Raw genomic sequence first — 10783 nt, forward strand, 5'->3', positions numbered from 1 at the left:
GACCTTATGATGGAAGGTTATTGATGAAGTAGCTGAAGATGGTGGTGTCCTCGGCTCAACCATCTTCAGCTGCTTCATCAATGACTTTCCTCCCATCATAAGGTCAGAAGTGGGGATATTTGCTGATGATTGCACAATGTTCAACACTATTTGCAACTCCTCAGATACTGAAGCAGTCCATATCCAAATGCAGCAGGACTTGGACAATAACTAGGCTTGGGTTGACAAGAGGCAAGTAACATTCACGGCCATGGGTTTGGAAGGTGCTACCTAAGGGACCTTGGTGAGTTTTTGCAGTTCTGTGTTTATTGAATGGCAGAGCAGGCTTAAGGGGCTGAATGGCCTACTCCTGCTCCTAATGTGTATGTTCAGATCTTATCAAGCCTCCTGTGTGGCAATTTGTTGAAGGCCTTCCTGAAGCCACAGAGATCATGTAGAAATCGAAGAAAACTCCAGTCTGTTGTTTGTAATACACATGAAGTCTTTATCATTTAACAAAATGGTAGAACCACACCATTGTACAGTCAATACTGTTACTAACATAAATAATTAAATATATTTAGTACAGCCATTTGCACAAAATGAGAATACCATGTCCTACAAGCATGTTTCTACACACGGATGCTTCTATTGTAAAAGGGTGACATGTCTCGCATTCTGGGCTCCACGCGATAGTGCTGACCTCAGTGTGAGTATCCCATGAGCTAGATTGTTATTCACTTGAAACAGAACCTAGTAGCGCAAGAATCTTTAGTTATGAGCAACGGTTCTGAAAATTTATATTCTTTGGAAAACCTTGAACTCTGAATGTGACAAATTTAAGTTTCAAGATTAAAGAACAAACTGACCAGTTGAATCAAAGGGCCCAAATATCAGGGTACGCCAAAAGTTTTGAAGTTAGAAACCTGACAAAAATGTTTCATTTTTGTTTACGATCAGTGTTATAGCTTCTTTCTCCTAAGGAGTTAAGATGTTTCAGTCTACTGTGGCCTACTCCCATTCCTAAATCGTATGTTCATATGTTGAAGGAAAGGATTGCTAAGAGTGCCTATTGGGAATTCAAGTTGCAATGCACAGTTTAACACTATATGGCCTCAACATTGGAACGTTATGGTCCATATTAGCATAAAGCACTCCCAGGACAATTAACACAGATGGTTAATTCAGAATAACACTCCCTCAAGTATACTCCAACAATCTTAATCTCAGAAGAACATCCTTTGCTATGACTTTTCCATTTCCCTCAAACGAATGGCTCCTCTGAGTGGAGCTGCCAACTTAACGTCACCCCATGGCAAGTTCGGGACCAGTTTCTGTGCACCCACCGGGGAGGTGGGGGGGTGGGGGTCCGGGGGGGCAGTGCTGGGGGATGCCCGAAAATTAACCCTGTTCGGGCCTCGGGTGGGAAGAGAGGGGGGAACGTGCCTCCCTCAACAGTTTCCTTTAACATTGGACAACCCCCACAAAAGGTCTGACCCCAGCAGGGGCTTCCTTCTCCCACACTCCAGGCCTCTCCACCCTCCTCTGCCCACTCCCCCAAGCTTCACCTACACACCCCGTCCAGAGACCAGCACACTTACCTTGCCCTGAACTCCTGGGGCTTAGATTCTGGGGACTGCTTGGAGTCCCGGTCCTGTCCACTGCAGCTTCTGGCACTGCAGGGTCTCGAGACATTGGCCAGTGCCTCTCTGAGGCAGGAATTCCTCCCGAGTGAGGGGCCAAGTCCCACCTCCAGCCAATCAAAGCTCATTGGAGCAAGAAATGGCTGCGGGGCAGCCAGTACAGACAGGGATGTGTTTGCTACCGACTCGCAGATAGCGGGAAGGGAAAGTCCGACATTCGAGCTATCCTGGCCTCTGTATTCATATAGCTCCTTTAACGCTGTTCCAAGTTGTTTCTGCACTGCACAAATTCTGCACTGAGCCACATTAGGACATATTAGGGCAGATGACCAAAAGCTTGATCAAAGTGGTAGGTTTTTAAGGGGCATCTTAAAGGAGGGGAGAGAGGCAGAGAAGGAGGAGAGGTGTAAGGAGAGAACTGGGGCCCTGACCTTTGAAGGCACAGTCATCAGTGGTGGCACGGTTAAAATGGAGGATGCTCGATTAGGGGATGTCTCAGAGGACTGTAGGGCCACGGGGGGCTAATAGAGGTGGGGAAAGGGCAAGGTCCCGGACAGATTTGAAAACATGGATGAGAATTTTAAAATCGAGGAGTTGCTCAACCAATGTAGGTCACTGAGCGCAGGGGTGATGGCGAATGGGAATTGCTGTGAGTTAGAACATGGGCAGCGAAGTTTTGGAGATCAAGGTTATGGGAGGTACAAGATTGGAAGCCAGGCAGGAGGGTGTTGGAATAGTCAGGTCCAGAAGTAACTCACAGCAACTTACAGCCTTGTGTTATGTTACATCTGATGGTAGAAACAGGGCTGATAGTCTCCCTAAGGTTGCCAACTGCGATTAAATGTATTCCTGGAGATTTCATCACAGGACTTGTCCCCGCACTCCAGCCATTAGTCGGCCAACACATCCAACCTCGTGATGCACTGGCTTCCTACACCAACTGGAAAGCGAAAAAACACTCATCACCCAATCAGATTTTTAAAATATCCTTTCATGGGATGTGGGCGTCGCTGGCTGGGCCAGCATTTATTACCCATCCCTAATTGCCCTTGAGAAGGTGGTGGTGAGCTGCCTTCTTGAACCGCTGCAGATGATGGTTGTCTGTCGGCCAAAGGGCCTTTTCTTACTCCCACCGCGCCCCCCCCAAATCATTTTCAATATTTTTAATATCTGGTAAAGAGAAATGTTCAAAGAAAATGACAAAAAGCCCCAACCTTTTTTAATGCCCCGATGATTTTTCTCCAGGGTTGCACACAGCAGTGTCCCGGAGATTGGTCTTCAATTCCTGGAGACTCCAGGCCAATCCTGGAGGGTTGGCAACCCTAAATGCGCATCAGCCTTGGGTTACTAAAAGCAGGTAAATACAATTACTTAGAGCACGCAGCACAGAAACAAGCCAACTGGCCCATGTCTTTTTTTGTGCTCCAGAAGATCTGACTCCCGCTCTACACCTTCTAATCTCATCAGCCTTCTATTCTGCTCTCCCCCACGTACATATCTGACATCTATGAGACATTGTCAGGAGCCACTCGGAGACACGAATACCCCATTCCCCTTGAGTTGGGGGGATGGGGTGGGTCTGTGCTTTCAATGCCAATCTCCGGCAGCATCGCAACACATTCACTGCCCTTGGTCCTGCTGTTCCCTCAGATCTACGCCCAGGCTGTGTGACATTTCAACCCTTTCACAAGAGGCTCATTTTACATCCTTTAGCATCATCACTTCAATTTCATAAATGCCTGTAAAATAAGTTGGAGCAGAAAGGAAAACATCAGTGTAGAAATAATGTAAAACAAACATTACACTTGATCTTTAACTCTACGCACAATGACCCTATTTTACATAATACCTTGTCATTATCACCTGTTCCATTGTCTTGAAAGATTTGCTGATTACATTTGGTTTAAGGGCTCGAAGATGTACAAACGTAGTTTCTTCTGATTAAACCCAAAGGTTAACTTTATTCCCATGCATTTGTAACATTCCTTCTTCCCTCTCCCCTGGAAGATGGGGATTTGCGTTGGGATACAGTCCTCCAGCACCACACCTGAGAAGCCACTCTTCCTGTGTGAAACTCAATGGTAGGTTGAGGGGACATCATCGGCAAGTCTCAGCCAATACCCTCACGCAAGCACCTTCCACCAGAGTTCACCGGAGTGGGAGCTCTGGTTGATTCCTCCCTCCATAGCCAATTGCAGCATCCTCACCATTATGTGCTCAGTGCATGCTGAGGAATGAACCTCGCAAGACTCTGGCCTGTTTGGCCCAATACCAGGTCAAGTAATGAGTTTATCTATTATCCAACTACAGGACAGAACAGCTTTCTATCATTGCCTTTTATAATCTCCTCCTCCTTCAGGTACCTTCAGGCCCTAAGAGGGTCTTGGCAACTATGGGCTTCCATTGTGTTGGTCCATGATTATACTTGGCAAAGTAGTGCAGTGGTTTGCCATTGCCTTCTGCACTATGGCTGACCAGGAAACTCTCCTTAGCCTGCTGCAGTGTTCCAGTGAAGCCCAACACAAACTGGAGGAACAGCACCTCATCTTCCGACTAGGCATTTTACAGCCTGCTGGAGTGAATACTGAGTTCAACAACTTCAGACCACGAACTCTCTCCTCCACTTTTACCCCTTTTTGAATCCAATTTTTTTTTTCCCTTTTTAAAGTATTTATTTATAAAAATCCCTTTTCCCCACCCTGTCTCAACAGGGCCATCTGTCACTGGTTTCTATGTTGTGCTTTCACAGAGTGCTGACACTTGTTCTGCTAATAACACATTCTGCTCTTACCTTTATACCACTATCAGCACCTTCTTTAGGCTTTACCACTACCATTAACACCCACTTTGTCTTGTGTCCATAACATCTTTATCAATCTCTCCTTAGATCCCATTTATCCCTGACCTTTTATCTTGCTCCACACTTTCTTAAACACATCACATTTCTGCTCTTTAGCTCTGAAGAAGAGTCATGGAGATTCGAAATGTTAAGCCTGTTTCTCCCTCCATAGATGCTGTCAGACCTGATGAGTTTTTACAGCACTTTTTTGTTTCTAATTTAGGAAAATCTCCAGCCCTTAACATCTGCCATCAGGTGTATTGAAAGGACTTATAGGCTGATGATCAACCTGATTGGCCATGTAATGACCATCAAATCCTGAAGTGGGACTTGAAACTCGAATTTCAGGCTCAGAGATAGGGACACTACTCACTGCACCACAAAACCTCTTACATAACTCACAACTGGCAAATTGATAACTTAGGACATCATGTGAAATAGGGTCAACCTTTCCAAAACCGTTCCATCATGTGTGTTTTGTTCAATTACACAGTTACATTTTGCCTCATGGTTACTTTTCAAACAGTTACTAAAAAAGTGTATTCAACTATATAATATATAAATCTAAAATACAATTGCTAAAACATCCCTCCCCACCAGAAACCACTTGCGATGGAATGATTCTCCATGTTGTGTGCAGGAAGAAATTCAGGTACAGGAAATGCCATGAGTGGGTGATGTATGTTACTAAGACCAGACCTAAAATAACTACAGAGGAGGTCACACTTTCCTGTACCACTTACTGCACGCATAGGCTCTCAGTTTCACACTGCCACCCAGCAGTTTAACAGCTTCGCCACCCCTATTTAACCCAGTGACACGAATAGAAAGATTTTGACCGGTTCTGATACTAAAACACACCATCCATATTATTGACCAGTCTTGAACCATGAGTGGGTTGTTTTGGTTGCATCCAGGAAACCGATGAAGGGAGAGTGAAGATTAACGGGATATTAATTTCATATGACTTAACGATGTACATTTGCTGGATAAAGGGTTTTTGGCCAAACTGTGCCTTGTCCACAGGTTCCTCAAGTAAATAAATTGGGTAACGAACAGTCCTTTACTTTCCAAACAGAAATCTAGCTTCCCCTCCAGCAATGTAGAATTGCTCATCAAACTTCACAAACTTGCAGCTAAATAAAGCAAGGAATTTTGAGCCAGCTTCCAGAACCCCAGCCTGGGAACTTTAGCGATCTGCAGGGTAACATTAGGCTAGATTTACAAAGACTGTAATCTGCACAAGTTGAATGAAACTTTTTAGGAAGCTGACAATATTTGTTACAACGGATCCAACGGACTACAGAAACTTGGGAATGTCCCATACTGCCCTCCATAAAGGGAGATGGTGGCATAGTGGTAATATCACTGGGCTAGCAATCTCAGGCTAATGCTCTGGGGACATGGGTTCAAATCCCACTATGGCAACTGGTGGAATTTAAATTCAATTAATAATCTGGAATTGAAATGGTGGTCTTAGTGATGGGTGACTGTGAAACTGTGTGTGACTGTCATTAATTGCCCTCATTTGAGAGTCAACCACATTGCTGTGGGTCTGGAGTCACGTGTAGCTATGCTACCGCCTCTGGTTCACTAATGCCTGGGAAGGAAATGAGCTGGCCTATATGTGACTCTGGGTCCACAGCAATGTGACTGACTCTTAAACAGGGACTGAAATAAAACATCCCTGCTTTTGGATGGTGGTGGTGATGGTGTCTAAAAGTATGTCAGGCTTTGGAAGGGAGGAGGACACGGGGAACTCCCAGGGGAAAGAGTTCTCCATCCCTGTCACCATCAGCCCTGCCCCAAAACAAAACTACAAGAAACTCATGCCCAAGTCTGGCACCCAGTGTGCCCTCTGCAATCCCATCAAAGGTTTTGGTACAGCCAAGCAGTTTGGGATACATTGTGTGCACTGTTGCGTACTGCTCCTTGTTGGCTCGCAAATAGTGCATCCTGTTTTACATTTAAGGACGAAGAATATACCTGGAGGGATTAAGGCTGCCAACCCACCTGGATTATTGTGAATGAAAGGCTGATCTCCAGGACACTGCTGCAAACAAGCCAGGACAAAAACAATCACAGTCCTATCAAAAGCAAAACTGCGCACTGCTTCAACTTTTCTTGGAACACTTTTATCAAAGTATTGGGTATGGGGAAAGAATTGACAGTCACAATTCCTCCAATCAGGTATGGAGCGTGTGCTGGCTCTGGGAAGGCGGGACATCATGAGGATGGACCTGTCATGTGACTAATAGTGGGGTTGTGATGTCATGTGGCAAAACCTCCAGGGACACCTCCATCCGGCGTTGGTAACCCAGTGTGAGCTCCAAGGATGCTCGTTTGGTCTGTCCCAGTTTTATCTGGCGTGATTCACCATTCCTGGCAGGTTCACTAGCCTCACGGAGTATTTCTTTGGTTGTTGCTGGGCAGGTTCCAGGTACTTCCAGCTTTTGCTGATTGCTGCCGGGCACAGGACTCAACAATGGAGACCTTGCCTCTTTTTTTAAAATAAAAATTGAGAAAGTGTTAAAAAGAGAGAGGTCAGCCTCACGTGTTACTGTAAAATTCTCTCACCACATTGCATAAATAGACAGTAATATTGCAATATTCAATAAGGGCAATATTCAACGTGGTGGAGTAATTTTTGTATTGAAATGCACATTGATACAGGCAATTCTACTGGACCACAGCCTCTAAGTTTCATGCTGTTACCCAGCAATCTAACAGCTCCTACATCCCAATTTAAATTAGTGACAGGAATAAAAATTTTTTCACAGATTCTAGTACTAAAACACACCATCCATTTTATTGACCAGTCTTGACCCATGAGTGGGCGTTTTCCCAGTGTTACAAAATACAAAACACCAACTCAGGGAATTTTTAGAATTCTTTCATGGCACGTGGGCATCCCTAGCTAGGCCAACATTTATTGCCCATCCCTAGTTTCCCTTGAGAAGGTGGTGGTGAGCCACCTTCTTGAACCGCTGCAGTCCATGTGGTGTAGGTACACCCGCAGTGCTGTTAGGGAGGGAGTTCCAGATCTTTGACCCAGCGACAGTGAAGGAACGGCGATATAGTTCCAAGTCAGGACGGTGAGTGACTTGGAGGTGAACTTCCAGATGGTGATGTTCCCATCTATCTGCTGCCCTTGGTCCTTCTAGCTGAGTGGTTATGGGTTTGGAAGGTGCTATCGAAGGAGCCTTAGAGAGCAGCTGCAAGGTACCTTGCAGACGGTACACATTGCTGCTACTGTGCAATGGTGGTGGAGGGAGGGAACGTTTAAGTTAGTACACGGGGTACCAATCAAGCGGGCTGCTTTGTCCTGGAGGGTGTCAAGCCTCTTGGGTGTTGTTGGAGCTGTACTCATCCAGGCAAGTGGAGAATATTCCATCACACTCCTGACATTTACCTTGTAGTTGGTGGACAGGCTTTGGGGAGTCAGGAGGTGAGTTCCTCACAGCAGAATTCCCAGCTTCTGACCTGTCCTTGTAGCCACAGTATTTATATGTCTGGTCCAGTTCAATTTCTGGTCATTGTAAGTGCAGCATTGCTCCCACATGGTATGTCACATGTGGCGATGAGCCATTCTGTGCTACTTAATTGCTTCAAATTTAAGCCGCTATTGTTTTTGAAAAGCTATCTCACCAGCGACTTCAATCACACTGAAATCTATTTACACTGAAAACCTTGAAACATTGGTCAAACGGAAAACAACCTGATTCACCATGAAGATCACCTCTCCTCAGTCAGTACTGAAGGCCATCTAACATATCACTAATCTTCAGTACATACATAAGACCATCTAACTCATATTTAAGACCATCTAGCTCTCACTGAAGACTTTCTGGCTAATACAGAGAGCATCTTGGTTTAGTTGAAGTCCAATTACTTGATGCTGAAGCTCTTGGTTCTCAGTGACAAAGACCACAAATGGCAGATTACCTTGCAAAGCAGACTTGATGGCCGAATGGCCTCCTTCTGCTCCTATGTCTTATAGTCTAATCCCTTGAGCCAGATGTTGATAGAACTGGTGTTAACTTAGTCTGCATTTGCTGCCAATGCCATGCATGCACAGTTGTATGCTGATGACATGCCCGGGTTAACGGCTGCCATCTTTATAGGGGGCAATGCGCAGTAGGGTGTCTGTGTGGCTACCATCTTTATGGGGGGCAATGTGCAGCAGGGCACATGTGTGGCCGCCATCTTTATAGGGGGCAATGTGCAGTAGGGTGCCTGTGTGGCTACCATCTTCATGGGGGGCAATGTGTAACAGGGCACATGTGCAGCCCCCATCTTTATAAGGGGCAATGTGCAGCAGGGCACATGCATGGTCACCACTGAAGCAGGAGGAGAGGTTGTTGTGAATATTTATCCTGGACTGACAGTGATGGGTTTTGGAAATTCCTTCCACAGGGGGTTAGAAGGGAAAGGTATTTTACTGCAGCAAAATTGGTCAACGTTTCTAAACTCTGAAATATCCCACAAGGAAACAGTTTTATTTTCCCGTCCGCAAATCCTCCCACGACCCCCCACCCCCCCCACCCCACCCCCCCACCCCCACCTTCTGCCACCCTGAGTTCCAGGCTGAGGCTGATGTCATTGGATTTCTGCGCATGTGCAGAGCAGGGTATGGCCATATTGCATTGGCAGGAGACACAGTAGTTAAATTAGAAATGAAAACTCATCCGTTTCTATTCACCAGGTCAATTAATGAAGACATCCCTTTAGAAATTAAATCCTACAATCGTGAGTGAATTTTTAAATGGCACTTCGAGTAACTTTTCTAACACACTGTCCAGGGCAGATGGTGGTGTAGCGGTATCGTCACTGGACTGGTAATCCAAAGGCTCATGCTCTGGGGGCATGTGTTTAAATCCGACTGTAGTGGAATTCAAATTCAATTAATAAAAATCTGGACTTCAAAGCTAACTCGCCTCAGTAATGGTGACCAGGAAACTATCATTGATTGTTGTAAAAACCCATCTGGTTCACTAATGTCCTTTAGGGGAGGAAATCTGCCACCCTTACCTGGTCTGATCTACATGTGATTCCAGACCCACAGCAATGTGGTTGAAAGAATAAAGGAACTCATTGCAGAAGCTCAATTCTCAATACACTTTGGCACATCACATGTTGTTGCAGGAAGTTGGTTTTTAAAAATTCTTTGATGGGGTGTGGGTGTCGCTGGCTGGTCCAGCATTTGTTGCCAATCCCTAATTGTCCTGGAACTGAGAGGCTTACTAGGCCATTTCAGAGGGCAGTTAAGAGTCAACTAAATTGCTTTGGATCTGGAGTCACATGTAGGACATAAGATGGGTTTTAATGACAATCTCTGATACTTTCACGGTCACCATTACTGACGCTAGTTTTCAATTCCGGATTTTATTAACCAAATTTAAATTTTACTTCTTGTCTGCAAACATAAAAGCAAAATACTGCGGATCCTGGAGATCCGAAATCAAAACAGAAAGTGCTGGAAAAACTCAGCAGGTCTGACAGCATCTGTGGAGAGAGAAACAGAGTTAATGCTTTGAGTTCAAAGAAGAGTCACATTGATGCCAGACCTGCTGAGTTTTTCCAGCACTTTCTGTCTTTATTTCCTGTCTAAAGGTATTGGGGAGCTGCAACTGACAGTAGATGTGGTCACTGATTGAAGGGATATTTAGTAATTGTAGCTTTAAGGAATGTGGTGACTGTAGCTTTAAGACTTATTGTGTTGTATAGTGTCACGTGACAGTGTGAATGAATCAGCTCTAAGCACAGGGAACCTTAGCGTGGGAGTTCTTCTTCTCACTGTGGAGCTTGATGGAAGTATGTAACTGCTGTTGCAGCCTGTAAATAAAGTTCGATGCTTCTAATGAGAAACCTATCTGGAAAATCAACTCTATAACAGGATGTCTAACAGTCAGCCCCACTTGCTTGGTGTTCTGTGTTTAGGTGTTGCCGACTGTCTGCTCTCTCAGGATGTGAACTTGGGGCTGGGTGATCCAAGCTGAACAAGTGGGTGTGGGGATATGGGTGCCTGCAGGGTTTGAAGCACCTAGCTTCAGTAATCTTCGGTCTGGTTTTCCTGAGGCTTGATGGGACTTGAACCCCTGAACGCATCAGCAGCACCCCACACCACAAAGTCCAGAACCCGTCTAACCCCTTCTTAGAATGTCTTCTCACTGGCAATGGTTGCAGTCCAATCCCAGAGCATTTGCAGTGAATTATATGTAAATGTTGGAGGGGGAGATGATGGTGCTCTTACTGGTGTCTCCCTGTTAATCCTTGTAATCACACTTTATATGTTGAAATGGTTAAAGTACACATGACGGGT

Source organism: Carcharodon carcharias, chromosome 30 (assembly GCF_017639515.1).
Source record: "Carcharodon carcharias isolate sCarCar2 chromosome 30, sCarCar2.pri, whole genome shotgun sequence".
Taxonomy (NCBI): domain Eukaryota; kingdom Metazoa; phylum Chordata; class Chondrichthyes; order Lamniformes; family Lamnidae; genus Carcharodon; species Carcharodon carcharias.